Here is a 16,315-nt window from a genome sequence, read left to right on the forward strand (position 1 = left end):
GAAGAAAATAAAGTATCATCACCATATTAGCATTGTTGCTGTTTTACCCTCTATCGACGTTCAAAACTGTAGTTCTGTTTTCGACAGTGCAACACGCATATCGTCACATGCATTCAGTCTGTTTCTTTTTTGGACAATTTCCTTTGAAACTGTTCTAATAAGTGCTTTTGCTCTGTCTAGAAAGTTTCCATGCCTCAGATTTCAAGACCCTTCTCCACACCTCGAGGAGTGTGGGCATTAATGGTTAAGAACCCCTGTTTTAGTGGATATGTTTATTCTGTGGAAATGTGCAAGGTTTTCTTAAGGACCCTATTTACTAAAGTGCAGTAAGGATTCACAGCCAAAATGAATGCAGAACTTGTGCATTAACTGTTGGGAGTGTTCCCGACGTTATTGGGACGGCTGCTTTGCAGATAACTTAGAAAAATGTCCACTACTGCAGATAATCTGTGATGCAGTTAGCTACATCACTTGAGATGGATTAACTGCTCTTTATCTGCTGTGTTGATAGTTAGCATGCAGTCCCCACCCCAAATAGCATGTTCTGCATTAGCGGAATTAGCACATGCAATTAGTATAGTGCATTAACTGAACTGTTAGCATGCATAATTCTTGCATTAGTAGCTAACGTAGAGTGAAATTTTCAATATGACGTCCAAAATTCAAGTGGAGAATATTGCCATTTTCAAAACAGAAAAATGTCATTTTTTTTTTTTTTCAGAAGTGGCTATTTTCTAGACGTTTTTGTGTTCTATGCATTTATCTTTTTGGTCCATTTAAAAAAAAAAAAAAATCAAGTGAAAAATGCACAAAATCAAGCCATTGGGATGTAGGAGGAGCCAGCATTCTTAGTAGACTTGGCCACATAGCCATCCCAGGAGAGCAATGGGACACCCTAGGGGGCACTGCAGTAGACTTCAAATAAATACTCCCAGGTACACATCTCACTGTTGCTCCCTTAGCTTGTCTGCTGAGCCCCCCAAAATACACACAAAACCCACTACCCCCATCTGTACACCACTACAGTAGCCCTTATGGGTGAAGGGGGTTCCTATATGTGGGTAAAGTGGGTTTCTGGTGAGTTTTGGAGGGCTTACAGTTTGCACCACAAATGTAACAGGTAGAGGGAGGTATGAGTCTGCATCCACCTGTCTGCAGTGCAATCCACCCACCACTGGACTACTCCAGGGACCTGCATGCTGCTCTAATGGACCTGAGGCTGGCATAGTGGCTGGTAATTATTATTTTAAATCACATCTTGAGAGGGGGTTAGTGAACACTGGGGGAGTAAGGGGAGATCATTCCTGGTTCCCTCCAGTGGTCATCTGGTCATTTAGGGCACTTGTTTGTGGCTTATTCATTAATAAACGAGGGCTGGACCAAAACATCCAACTTATAGCCCTGGATGTTTTAGTTTTGTTCCATTACGGCAGAAAAAAAGTCCCAAGTGTTAGGAACGCCCAGATCCTGCCCTTAACATGCCTCTGACATGCCCCCTTTTGACTTGAACACACTTCTGATGGACTTCATAGAAAAACGTCTAAAAATTGGTCTCAAATACTGATTTTTACATTTTTGTGAGAAAAATAACCAAATGCAGTTTTATACCATTTTTTGATGTTTTTCTGTTTTGAAAATGAGACCCATAGTGTAGTGAAATAGTAAATATAAGCCTAAATTTAATTGAAGTGTTATATTTCACCATCTCGCTAACGTATGAATATATTAACAATGGACTATCAACTTAAATTTTAACACCAGCCCCTTCACAGTTCACTTCCCATTCTCTCCCCCTCCCCCAAAATTTATGAGCATACATATGATCTTAACATCTCTTATCTAGTGCCTTCTCCATCATGCACACTAAAAATATCCTCCCATGCTTTAATAACCAAGCTTTCAATGTCTTCTGGAATCACACATAGGTTGTGACAAATAGCTATTGATCATGAAAGCAAAAGAGAGCATTATATAAAATGTATGTTGTATGTTTCCTCTCACTAGCAGAGCTGCTTGGTCCTATAAACTGCTATATTTTTTTTTTCTTCCTCCTCCTGACTTTAAACCTGCTCTTTTGCCTTGTGTTTTTGTACTGAAATTTCCTGGCTCTTTTTGCTCTAGATTCACTGTTCAGTGGTGGTAATTTAGTTAAAGATCTGTGTGCGGTCTTCCATACTGCTGAGCTGTAATTTGGTTTCTGTTGTATCTGGTACTTAGTAGAGACTCTGGGACTGCTTCTTGGGGAGTTGGCAATTCCTGAGAAGTAGAGTTTGGGAGTGCACGTGTGATTTGAAGCAATGCAAGACTGAAAGCTAAGCTATTCTGAATTTATATATTTTCAGATTTTATGTTTGGTTTGGTTCATAGATCCTAAATTGCTCTCTTTGTGTTCTTCTCATGCTGCTGCCCTAGAAAGTTTGCTGCCTTTGCTTTCATCTATCCTATACAGGAGAGAAATAAACCTTCCTTTCCTCTTAGTAGTAGTAGTAGTAGTAGTATATAACCTGCTATAAACCACCCTCCCCATAGCTTGCATCACCTATAGAGACCCCATTTATAATTCAAATGCCAATCATGTACGCTTTCTAATTGGTACTCTTTCCATAACACAGCTGTTCTAAACTGTAACTAATTAACATGACTTTCATTCATTGCCATAACTGTGGTGCCTTTCTCCTGAGGCAAACCATGTGGAGGCTTAGAGCTTGTCCCTTCTGTCTACAACTATCAGCTATGGAAAGAGCTTACCAAGCTCAAACTGTAATTAGCTGCAATTAAAGCAACTTCTAGGACTACACAGCATCCAACCAGTTTATCCCCACTGCCAGAAATTAAAACAAACCAAACCAAACATAAATGGACTCCAGTAGGCTTGAGTCCAGAATATGAACTGTGACAAAGAGGCATCCACCTGCCCAGTTGTTGACAATATTAAATTCTTTTGCAGTGACTGAAAACCTGGTGTCAAGAAGCTTTAAATACATAGGAAGTTAAGGCAATGCGTGAAGAAACAAAAGGCTATACTGTAATGATGACCTATATCTCTCTGTGGCAGGAAAGAGGATCTTTGCTGAGAAATTCAGACAATTTAAACTAGAGGGTGGGGATGGCCAACAGAACCAGGTAAGTTGAAGAAATCACCCCCAGCAAAAGTAGATAATCAGTGGAAGAAATAATAAAATAAACTTTCTTAGCAAATCATAAGTAAGCCACACTGGGAAAAGACGAAGGGTCCATCGAGCCCAGCATCCTGTCTACGACAGCGGCCAATCCAGGCCAAGGGCACCTGGCAAGCTTCCGAAACGTACAAACATTCTATACATGTTATTCCTGGAATTGTGGATTTTTCCCAAGTCCATTTAGTAGCAGTTTATGGACTTGTCCTTTAGGGAACCGTCTAACACCTTTTTAAACTCTGCAAAGCTAACCGCCTTCACCACGTTCTCCGGCAACGAATTCCAGAGTTTAATTACGCGTTGGGTGAAGAAAACGTTTCTCCGATTTGTTTTAAATTTACTACACTGTAGTTTCATCGCATGCCCCCTAGTCCTAGTATTTTTGGAGAGCGTGAACAGACGCTTCACATCCACCTGTTCCACTCCACTCATTATTTTATATACCTCTATCATGTCTCCCCTCAGCCGTCTCTTCTCCAAGCTGAAAAGCCCTAGCCTCCTTAGTCTTTCTTCATAGGGAAGTCGTCCCATCCCCGCTATCATTTTAGTCGCCCTTCGCTGCACCTTTTCCAATTCCACTATATCTTTCTTGAGATGTGGCGACCAGAATTGAACACAATACTCAAGGTGCGGTCGCACCATGGAGCGATATAATGGCATTATAACATCCTCACACCTGTTTTCCATACCTTTCCTAATAATACCCAACATTCTATTCGCTTTCCGAGCCGCAGCAGCACACTGAGCAGAAGGTTTCAGTGTATTATCGACGACGACACCCAGATCCCTTTCTTGGTCCGTAGCTCCTAACGTGGAACCTTGCATGACATAGCTATAATTTGGGTTCTTTTTTCCCACATGCATCACCTTGCACTTGCTCACATTAAACGTCATCTGCCATTTAGCCGCCCAGTCTCCCAGTCTCGTAAGGTCCTTCTGTAATTTTTCACAATCCTGTCGCGAGTTAACGACTTTGAATAACTTTGTGTCATCAGCAAATTTAATTACCTCGCTAGTTACTCCCATCTCTAAATCATTTAAAAATATATTAAAAAAGCAGCGGTCCTTGCACAGACCCCTGAGGAACCCCACTAACTACCCTTCTCCATTGTGAATACTGCCCATTTAACCCCACTCTCTGTTTCCTATCCTTCAACCAGTTTTTAATCCACAATAGGATTTTTCCTCCTATCCCATGACCCTCCAATTTCCTCTGTAGCCTTTCATGAGGTACCTTGTCAAACGCCTTTTGAAAATCCAGATACACAATATCAACCAGCTCCCCTTTGTCCACATGTTTGTTTACTCCTTCAAAGAATTGAAGTAAATTGGTCAGGCAAGATTTCCCCACACAAAAGCCGTGCTGACTCGGTCTCAGTAATCCATGTCCTTGGATGTGCTCTGAAATTTTGTTTTTAATAATAGCCTCTACCATTTTCCCCGGCACCGACGTCAGACTTACCGGTCTATAATTTCCCAGATCTCTCCTGAAACCTTTTTTAAAAATGGGCGTTACATTGGCCACCCTCCAATCTTCTGGTACCACGCTCGATTTTAAGGATAAATTGCATATCACTAGCAGTAGCTCCGCAAGCTCATTTTTCAGTTCTATCAGTACTCTAGGATGAATACCATCTGGTCCAGGAGATTTGCTACTCTTCAGTTTGCCGAACAAAGTGGAAGGGGAAACTATGCAAAAGGTAAGCAAATCAAAATATAGCTGGAAAGCAATGAACATGAATGCTTACAGTCTAAGCAACAAAGTGAAGGATCTGCAAGCCCTGATCTTAGAGACAGAATTAGATTTTGTTGCTATCACAAAGACATGGTTCAATGACTTCCATGAATGGGATGCAGCCGTACCGGGCTATAATCTTTTTAAGGACAGAAATGACTGAAAAAGTGAAGGAGTGAAAAATGAAATATATGTGAAAATCAATGTAAAAGCAGCTGAAATTCAGGGCAAATGAAGAAAGGAGGGAGCAATATGAATTGTCGTAGTGAAGATGGAAACTCTGTTCAAATGGGTGTCATCTACAGTCCTCCAACACAAACAGAAAATCTGGACAAAGATCTTTTTATAGATATCCAAAGGCTGGGAATGAAAGGGGAAATGCTGTTGCTGGGAGACTTTGACCTGCTGGTTGCAGATTGGAGTGTTCCATCTGCAGAAGCGGAAATAAGTAGAGAAATAGAGGATTTTCTTATTTATTTGTAGCATTTGTATCCCACATTTTCCCACCTATTTGCAGGCTCAATGTGGCTTACATTATGCCGTGATAGCGCTCGTCATTTCTGGGTACAGAATTACAAATGGTATTGCATTAAGGTGCATACATACATGGTAAAGAAGAGTACATTGTGGTATTGCATTGACCTCCTTTTCCGGGTACAAAATTACAAATGGTTTTGCATTAAGGTGCATACATATACATGGCTTTCAAAGTGCTGCTCAAGCAAATAGTGATGGAAACCACAACAGAAGGAGCAACACTCCATCCCATGCTCACAAATGGGGAAAATGTATCTGAGCGGGTGCCTTCCTGGGCAATAGTGATCCTCACACCATATGGTTTGATATAGGAGCTAAAGCTGAAAGTAGACACACAAAACTCAGCCCTGGATTTCAAACATGCTGACTTAAATGAGAGAGTATCTGAAGAAATAACTAACAGGGTGTGAGCATATAAGAGAAGTGGAAAGTCAGTGGTCCAAGTTAAAAGTTATAAAAATGGCAACAGATCTTTATGTAAGGAAAGTAAACAAAAGCAAGAGAAAAAGGAGACCAATGTGGTTCACAAACAAGTGTCTGAAGGAATAAAAGTAAAAGAAGTGGCATTTATGAAATACAGAAGAATGCAAAAAGAATACTATATAAAACTTAAAGAAGTGAAGAGAAAAATACAGCTGGTGCAGTGGCGTAGCTAGGGTAGTTGACACCCGAGGCCGGTCATTTTTTAACACCCCACCTACAAAATCCAGTACTAGGCATACCGAAAATACAAAACACTCAGGATCTCTAGAGCAATTCTACCTTACCATAAGCAGTAATTTCTACTTTTTTATTTATTTATTAGGATTTATTTACCGCCTTTTTGAAGGAATTCATTCAAGGCGGTGTACAGTAAGAATAGATCAAATATGAGAAATAGAAAATTACAGCAGTAAAAATATTCAAATAAGAATACAAAGTATGGCATAGTATACTACTTCAAACTATATAAAGACAGGAACAAACTGGTACTACTAACACTAAACAAATTCACAAACCAGTTTATATTTGGACCATTTCACTCAGTCATATAAGGAAAAGGAAAGCATCTTAAACACTAAAGTGAGCACTAGAACATCAACCAGCTTATTTTCGAAAGAGACGGACGCCCATCTTCCGACACAAATCGGGAGATGGACGTCCGTCTCAAAAACAGGTATAATCGAAAGCTGAATTTGGACGGCCCTGACTGCTTTCCGTCACGGGGACGGGTGAAATTCTCGGGGCCGTGGCCGAACGGTAGCGAAGGCGGGACAGGGGCGCCTGATAATGGAAAGAAGCAAGACGTCCCCGATGAGCATTTAGTCCACACAAAGTTGGTCCTGTTTTTTTCACGACCAAGCTTCCAAAAAGTGCCCAAACTGACCAGATGACCACCGGGGATGATCTCCCCTGTCTCCCCCAATGGTCACTAACCCCCTCCCACCCTAAAAAACAAACTGTTTAAATATTTTTTCCAGCCTCTATGTCAGCCTCAAATACCATACCTAGCTCCATGACAGCAGTATGCAGGTCCCCCCAGCAATTTTAGTTTAGTTGGTGCTGCACGGGACCCATGCAGAGAGCAAAAATCGGAAGAAAAAAAACATGCAAATGCAGTCAGGGATGCCCAAATTAAAACAACAGTAATAGGGGGATTCAAACCAGCCACCTTCTGATTATAAGACTTGTGCTCTAACCACTGCACCACTTATTCAGTTGCTTAGATATTCCTTCCCTTTCCATTAAGTCCCTCCAAGTTTCTGTCACCCAATCACAGCTCATTTACTTGACATCGGTGTCAGCTAAACTAGCTGTGACTGGCTGACAGAAACTTGGAGGGACTTAAAGGAAAGGGAAGGAGCTCTAGGCAGCTGAATAAGTGATACAGAGGTTAGAGCACAGGTCTTGTAATCAGAAGGTGGCTGATTCAAATCCCACTATTACTATTGTTTTAATTTGGATGTCCCTGACTGCACTTGCATGTTTTTTTTTTCTTCCGATTTTTGCTCTCTGCATGGGTCCCGCGCAGCACCAACTAAACTAAAATTGCTCTGCCCTATTACTATTGTTTTAATTTGGACATCCCTGACTGCACTTGCATGTTTTTTTTTTCTTCCGATTTTTGCTCTCTGCATGGGTCCCGCGCAGCACCAACTAAACTAAAATTGCTCCGGGGACCTACATACTGCTGTCATGGAGCTAGGTATGATATTTGAGGCTGGCATAGAGGCATCTCAGGGGGACCAGTGCACTACGAATGCTGGCCCCTCCCACGACCAAATGGCTTGGATTAGGTCCGTTTTTGAGATGGCCGGCAGCGGTTTTGATTATCGCTGAAAACCGCGGACGGCCATCTCTAGGTCCAGCGATCTCACCATTTGTGTCGTCTATCTCTAGAGTCGACACAAATTATGGGATTTCAGCGGGCTGAACCGTATAATCGAAACCGAAGATGGACGGCCATCTCGTTTCGATTTTACAGTTCGCTCCGCCTCTTTGCGGAGCCGTCTCCGGAGATGGACGTTTTTACACATGGGCATTCGCGTTCGATTATGCCCCTCCAATTCACCTATTGTAAAACAAAACCAGACAGACTAGTACAGATCGTCGATCCTGCACAGTCAATGCCAACTGAAAGCCGTGTCTTTTTCACAAACACAAATAAACCCTAAACCACTATAGAATAAGTAATCATAAACTTAAACTTTCTATTTAGACAAAAATTAAACTGAACCTCCAAGAGGCCAGACTGAGCATACAATGCAACACCACAGAAACAGAAAATGTCCCCTAATACTGTGCGAAATATAAAGACAGCAGATGTAAATTTGAAAAAACTAACCAATACCAACCAATACCAATCACTTTACAAATTAACAAATAGAAATAAAACAAATATAGAAAATAAAATAATACCATTTTATTGGACTAATACATTTAGCTTTCAGAGGTCAAAACCTCCTTCCTATAGTGCTGTTACAGTATCCTATCCTGACCTGAGGAAGGGGGTTTTGTTCTACGAAAGTTAGTCAAAATATATTAAAATTAGTCCAATAAAGATTACCTTATTTTCATGGTCTATATATAAGCATTTATTAACACAGCTACAATACTACGTTATCCTAAAGCAAAAAAATAAAAATATATATTTTATTTACAGTTTGTTGTCTCTGGTTTCTGCTTTCCTCATCATCTTTTCACTGTCTTCCTTCCATCCAGCATCAGCCTTCTCTCTCTCCCTGCCATCCAGTGTCTGCCTTCTCTCTCCCGTCCCCACCACCTAATGTCTGCTCTCTCTCCCTGCCCCTTCCATCCACTGTCTGCTCTCTCTCCCATCCACATTTGCCCTCTCTCTCCCTTTCATCTAGCATTTGCCCTATCTCTGCCCTTTTCATCCACCCGGTCTGCCCTCTCTCTCTCTTTCTCCCCCTTCCATCCACTGTCTGCTCTTTCACTCCCTTCTATCCACTGTCTGCCCTTTCTCTCTGCCCGATCCACCATTTGCCCTCCCTCTCCCATCCATCCAGGGTCTGCCCTCCCTCTCACTCCCCCATCCATCCGGGATCTATCCCCTCTCTCTCTCTCACTGCCCCCTAGTTCCAGCCCCACTATCCCATCAGTCCCCAGTTTCAACCCGTCACTTCTCCCTGTCCCCGCTTCAGCCCCCAGTCCCCACACCAGTCCCCAGTTTCAGCCCCAGCCCTTTTCTCCCACCAGTCCAGAACTGCAGTCCCAGCCACTTCTCCCTGTCCCCTTTTCAGCCCCCAGTTCCCACGGTTTCTGCCCCTGCCCTTTTTCAGCTCCCAGTTCCAGTCCCCTTCATGCACATGCCTTGCATTAGGGTCCCCCTTTTCAGCTCCAGCCCCATTCTCTCACCTGCTCACCTTTTCAGCCCCAAATCCATTCTCCCACCTGCCCCTGCCCCAGGCATGACCCCATTCTCCCTCCTGCCCCCTTTTCAGACCCCAGTTCCTTCCAGCTCCACGCCCCTTCTCCCATCTGTCCCCCAGACCCAGTTCCCTTCTCCCATCTGAGTCCCCCCCCGACCCAGTCCCCTTCTCCCATCTGAGTCCCCCCCGACCCAGTCCTTACCTGCCTACCCTCAGCTCCGTCCAGAATCCGCTACTCCCACCCAAAGTCCTCTCTTCCTGCTACCTCCCGCAGCCTGCCTTTAAACAGAAACCTCCAAAGCAGTGGCGAGGAACAGCGCCTCGTGTCTCAGGTAAGTCGATTGTCTCATCGGGCCTTCTCTTCCCTCACTCTGTCCCGCCCTTGCGGAAATAGGAATTTGCCTCAGAGGAGGGCGGGACAGAGTGAGGGAAAGCCCAATGAGACGATCCACTTCTTTTACCTCCAGACGCGAGGCGCTGCGCCTCGCCATCGCTTTGAAGGTTTATTTTTAAAGGCAGGGACTGGGTGCGGGGGGGGGGTAGAATGAAGAGGACTTTGGGTGGGAACAGCTGGAGAGGCACCCGCCCTTGTGCTGGCACCCAGGGCGGACTGCCCGCCCCGCCCCTGCTATGCCACTGAGCTAGTGAAAGCACAAGCAGAAGAAAAAATGGCTAGAGCCATAAATAGAGTTAACAAGACTTTTATTGGGTAAATTGGGGAAAGAAGGAAGGCTAGACATGGAATTGTGAGAATGAAAGTGGCTGAGAACTGATATATGGAGACTGAGGAAAAGGTACAAATACTTGTGTGTTCATGGAAGAAAATTCTGGAGAAGGACCTCTATTGACTGACAACGGCATACATGGGAGTGGAGTAGATATTACACAGTTCATGGAAGAAAGTGTTTGTAACCAACTGGAAAAACAGATGAAGGACAAAGCCATGGGATTGGATGAAATATAACCAAGGATACTGAAGGAGCTCAAAGAGGTTCTATCAGCTCATAAGCTCGGGATCATCTTCGACTCCTCTCTTTCTCTGCACATATTCAACAGACTGCTAAAACCTGTTCTCTCTCTATAGTATCACCAAAATGCAGGGCCGTGCCGATGCGGTAAGCGGGGTAAGCAAGGCAGGGGGGCGCTGCTGCCCTGCCGTCCCTGCCTTCCGCTCACTTGCAAAATTTTTCACCTAAAGCTGCGATCCTGGAAGTGAAAGTAACACAGCAGAATTCACTGAGGTAGGCAGGCTCTTCAAGTTATTTGAGAGAATGCAACCAGATTGCTATATATGCTTTTGTTTGGGGATAACTCCCACTCAGGGTGAGCTTCAGAGCTTGAACAGCATTCAAATTAAAGAGAACCTGAAATTTTAAAAGTGCTAAAAATAAGTTTTAAAAGTATTTGCATTAAATCTAATTGCAGAATTCAGGTGCTGGGAGTCTGTACTTGGTTGTCATATGCTCAGATTTGCTTAAATCATATGCAAATTAGTCCGTTTTTGGGAAGTTCTCATTTGCATATTTAAGGATAAAAAAATGATGGAAATGTTTACTGCCTTAATGTTAGGTCATGGCTCTGATCAAAAGTGTGAAGTTTTATCCAAAAACGAAGGGTTTATCTAGTGTTTTTGACTAAAACTTCCCATTACAGTGTCTGTATGTTAATCTGCATTCAAATAGAGCTCACTGATTGGATGATCAGCTTCTGTTAGCAATCTGCCGGGAAGGGAACAGAGTGAGACAGTAACTGACCGTCGTTTGGCCAAGAGAGACATGCAGCTGTGAGTTCCTGTGTGTGTTGACTGAAATTATAAAAGAGTGCCTGATTATGTGGTAAATGAGAAAATATGAATGAAAAGAGGTTGGTGGAGATTTAAGTTTGAGGTATCTCTAGTGAGAAAAGGATCTGAATATTTCAGGATTACTTGAAGTTTATGAAGAATAGAAAAGGGTGAATTTCAGTTTAAGAGTGTTTAAATCCTATAAGCTATATAAAGGCTAGGTAGATTTAAGTGACTGTAAGCAAGGAAACCTTAATATTTGATCTGAGAGAGTTGATCAGAGATAAATGTTTGATCTGAATTATATCCTTTGGTGCAAAGGAGATTAGAAAAAGAATCTTTGGAAACTAAGAGGACTTTGCTCACATTTTGAATTAGCATTCCTATTTTGAGTTGGAAATCTTTGAAGTGTTATGAAAATACATTTTGCTTTAATGAAATTGCTAAACTTTAGAGTCAAAGACTTATCAATGAGGGATACATACAGTGCTATTTTTTCCTGAGGTCTGGCTTACTTGCAAGCGCCCTTCTGTTCCTGCTCTGCTAGACGGGGGGGGGGGGGGGGGGGGGGGGCACCAACTGATAGTCTGCAGGGGGGTACCAGAGACCCTAGGCACGGCCTTGCCAAAATGTGTCCTTTTCTTTCTGAGCACCCTACCAAAACCCTTATCACCTCTTGCTTAGACTATTACAACTTGTTTTTCACAGGTCTCTCACTAAGCCATCTCTCTCCCCTTCAATCTGTTCAAAATTCTGCTGCACGACTTTTATTCTGCCAGTGTCGCTATGCTCATATTAGCCCTCTCCTCTAGTCACTTCATTGGCTCCCTATGCATTTCCGTATACAGCTCATACTCTTCTAATTGACTTACAAGTGCATTCACTCTGCAGCTCCTCAGTACGTCTCCACTCCTATCTCCCTGCAATCCTCCTGGGAACTCCATTCATTAGGTAAATATCTCTTATCTGTATCCTTCTCCTACACTGCTAACTCGACTCTGTTCCTTTTATCTTGCTGCACCATATGCCTCCTGAGCCAGTACATCAAGCTCCGTCTCTGGCCATCTTCAAATCTAGGCTAAAAGCCCATCTTTTTTTAACTCCAAACCCCTATTCACTTATTCAGTACCCACAGGGCTGGTCTTAGGTAGGGCCGACAGGAGTGGTTGCACAGGGCCCCGCGCTGCTCCCTCCCACTCCCTGCCATTTCCGCGATCTGACTCCTTGCCTCCCCTCCCCTAAGCCCCCCCCCCCCAAGGACTCAACTAGACCACCAGCGGCCCCTTACCAGGAGAAATAAAAGTCTGTGCACGAATATAATACTACTAGGGTGTCCTTTTAACCAGCCCCTCCAAATGACACAGATATTAACTTTTTTTTTTTACAGTATCCTCCCCACCCACAAACCTACCTATTCCATACCTCTTCCCTGCTCCCCCGAGACGCAGGGTGCCCTCCCAGCACATACCTGAAGCCACCCTGGTGGTCTAGTGGAGTCTCGGGGCAGGAAAGATCCCCAGTCTTTCCTGCCCACTGCCGGTGCTGACCCCCTTGTTGCCGAATCGCTCTTAAAATGGCTGCTGAGACTTCCAGCGGTGGCCTTGAGAGACGTCCGCTGAAGTCTTGCAAGGGTGCCATTGGAAGTCTCAGCAGCCATTTTAAAGAAGATGCGCCAGCATGAGGATCAGTGCCGGCAGCGGGCAGGAAAGACTGGGGACCTTTCCTGCCCTGAAGACGCCAACATACCATCAGGGTGGCTTCAGGTATGTGCTGGGAGGGTACCCTGTATCTCGGGGGAGCAGGGAGGAGGTCTGGAATAGGTAGGTGTGTGGGTGGGGAGGATACTGTTAAAAAAAGTAATATCCGTGTCATTTGGAGGGGCTGGTTAAAGGGACACCCTAGTAGTATTATATTTGTGCTGAGATTTTTTTTCTCCTGGTAAAGGGCCACTAAACAGACATCATGTTATGAGAATTAGGTGCTCAACATTCAGAGTTTCTATTTATTTACTTATTTATGGCATTTCATCCCACATTAAACATTAATTACATTAAAACCTGGGAGCATTTAAAATTTGTTTTCCTGTGCTTACATTAAAAAAGATGGCATGTGGGAACTTGTCCAGATTATGCAGATAAGTGACTATTCATCTGCAAACACCATAAATAGTATAATACTTTGATGCTGATAGAATATTGTGAATAAAAGCAGAAAAAGTATAAAAAGAAAAAGTTAAAAATACTTTCAACGAGTTATACTCATTGGCTGAATTAGTGCACTTTTATAATTAAAACATAGGAGGTCGGGGGGGTTTGTCTGTGATTACACAAGTCACGAATGCTAAGGCTTGTCCAGATTGTGAGCGTTAATTGTGGACATAAATAGCCTGAGTGACAGTATGAGACTTTCCCCCTTACACTCAATGTGCAATTTATAGTGAACTACACAACTGCTTATTTATTTGTTTGGTGAAGCTTATCACTTATTGGGAGTTTCCAAGACATTTTATCTTTGAAGTAATAATATTAAACATTGTCCAGTTCAGCACACTATTAGCAGCCAAGTTCATATAAAGTTAATCGTGTTCAGTGGAAAAGAAATCTGTTGGCTCAGGCTGATTGCTATGTGAATATTCAATCACTGTTTCATTATTGTATCAAGTATTACATATTAAACGGATTTGTTTTAATTCATTTATCCAGTCCTTACATGCATATGGTTTTGCTTTTTAAACTCAAAGGTTTCCTATGATAGCATTGTGCATATTTGAATTAGTTTTTCCGTACAAGTTTTGTTTGATTTGTCTTTATTTGAAATAAAAAATGTATAAACGTTGGTAGCGCTATAGAAATGATTTATAGTAGTAGTAGTATAAACACACCTTATCAACAAGGGGCGGGGCTAAGTGAGACAGGGGAGCCCACAGAACTGGTCTGCACAGGGCCCCGCAATTGCTAAGACCGGCTTTGAGTACCCATGTCTGTTTTATCATTCCCACCTTAGTAATTCCCTTATACCTTATTTGTTCTGTTTGTCTGTACTGATTAGATTGTAAGCTCGTTCAACTGTACAGCACTGTGCATCTCTAGTAGCGCTATAGAAATGGTAAGTAGTACTACTACTACTTATCATTTCTATAGCGCTACCGGACGTACGCAGCGCCTCACACTTGAACATGGAGAGACAGTCCCTGCTCAATAGAGCTTACAATCTAATTATGACAGACAGACAGGACAAGTAAGGGATAAGGGTTAGGACAGACAGGACATATCAGGGATAGGGGACAGTTGAAGGGTTAGGTTTAGGAGTTAAAAGCAGCATCGAAGAGGTGGGTTTTTAGCTTAGATTTGAAGATGGCCAGAGATGAGGCTTGGCGTACCGGCTCAGGAAGTTTATTCCAGGCATACGGTGCAGCAAGATAGAAGGAACGGAGTCTGGAGTTAGTGGAGAAGGGTGCAGATAAGAGAGATTTGCCCAGTGAGTGGAGTTCCCGGGGAGGAGTGTAGGGAGAGATGAGAGTGGAGAGGTACTGAGGAGCTGCAGAGTGAATGCATTTGTAAGTCAGTAAGAGGAGTTTGAACTGAATGCAGAAACGGATAGGGAGCCAATGAAGTGACTTGAGGAGAGGGCTAATATGAGTATAACGACACTGGCGGAATATTAGTCGTGCAGCAGAATTTTGAACAGATTGAAGAGGAGAGAGATGGTTCAGTGGGAGACCTGTGAGAAGCAAGTTGCAGTAGTCTAAGCTGGAGGTGATAAGAGTGTGGATGAGGGTTCTGGTTGCATACTCAGAGAGGAAAGGGTGAATTTTGGTGATGTTATAGAGAAAGAAACGACAGGTTTTAGCAGTCTGTTGAATATGTGAAGCGAAGGAGAGGGAGGAGTCAAAGATGACCCCAAGGTTACGTGCTGATGAGACGGGAAGGATGAGCGTATTATCCACAGAAATAGAGAAAGGGGGGAGAGGAGAGGTCGGTTTAGGTGGAAAGATAAGAAGCTCAGTCTTGGTCATGTTTAGCTTCAGATGGCGGTGAAACCTCCAGGCACCAATGTCAGACAGGCATGCTGAAACTTTGGCCTGGATGCCTGCTGAGATTTCTGGTGTAGAGAGGTAAATCTGGGAGTCGTCGGCGTAAAGATGATACTGAAAACCATGGGATGACGTCAGAGTACCAAGCGAGGAAGTGTAGATGGAGAAGAGTAGAGGTCCCAGGACAGATCCCTGAGGTACACCAACTGACAGCGGGATAGACGAGGAGGAGGATCCACCAGAGTATATACTAAAAGTACGTTTGTAGAGTTAAGAAGAAAACCGAGAAAGAACAGAGCCTTGAAAACCATGCGAGGATAGCGTATCGAGGCGTAAGCTGTGATTGACTGTGTCAAAAGCAGCAGATAGATCAAGAAGGATGAGGATAGAATAAAGCCCTTTGGATCTGGCCTGGAACAGGTCGTTGGAGACTTTAGTAAGCGCCGTTTCGGTTGAATGACGGGGGCGAAAGCCAGATTGAAGTGGATCAAGAATTGCTTTAGATGATAGGAAGTCGAGGCAACGATGGTGAACAGCACGTTCAAGCATCTTGGATAGGGATGGGAGGAGGGAGATGGGGCGATAGTTGGAGGGACAGGTAGGGTCCAATGAGGGTTTCTTTAGGAGTGGTGTTACTACGGCACGTTTGAAGGCATCGGGAACAGTCGCAGTGGAAACTGAAAGACTGAGGATATAACAGATGAAAGGGATGACAGTGGGTGAGTAGATGAGGGTCAGAGGAGCAGGTGGTTAGTTTTGAGGAGGAGAGAAGGAGTGTAGTTTCATCTTCAGTGATTTCAGGAAAGGAAGAAAAGGAGGCGGGGGTTGGGGGGGTTGAGAGAATGGACTATGGACTAGGTAGTAGAAATGAGAATAACAGTAAAGGCATTAAACACATTTTTGGGCTACATTATAAAATTAGTATGAGCAGCCAGGGGCAGAACAAGCACTAACAATTAACTTAAACTTGTCCATTGCCCCAGGTACAAATAAGTACCTGTATACTATATGAAAGCCACATTGTGCCTGCCATGAGTGGGAAAGCGCGGGGTACAAATGTAACAAAAATAAAATAAATAAATAAAAATCAGCAACACAAAGGGTCTTCAACCACCTGTATGCGAAGCATCTTTCTTATGCTGCAATGAGCAGCCTGCAAAACCGATGTTCATATATGTC

The sequence above is a fragment of the Microcaecilia unicolor genome, chromosome 2, assembly GCF_901765095.1.
Source record: "Microcaecilia unicolor chromosome 2, aMicUni1.1, whole genome shotgun sequence".
In the NCBI taxonomy this organism is placed as follows: Eukaryota; Metazoa; Chordata; class Amphibia; order Gymnophiona; family Siphonopidae; genus Microcaecilia; species Microcaecilia unicolor.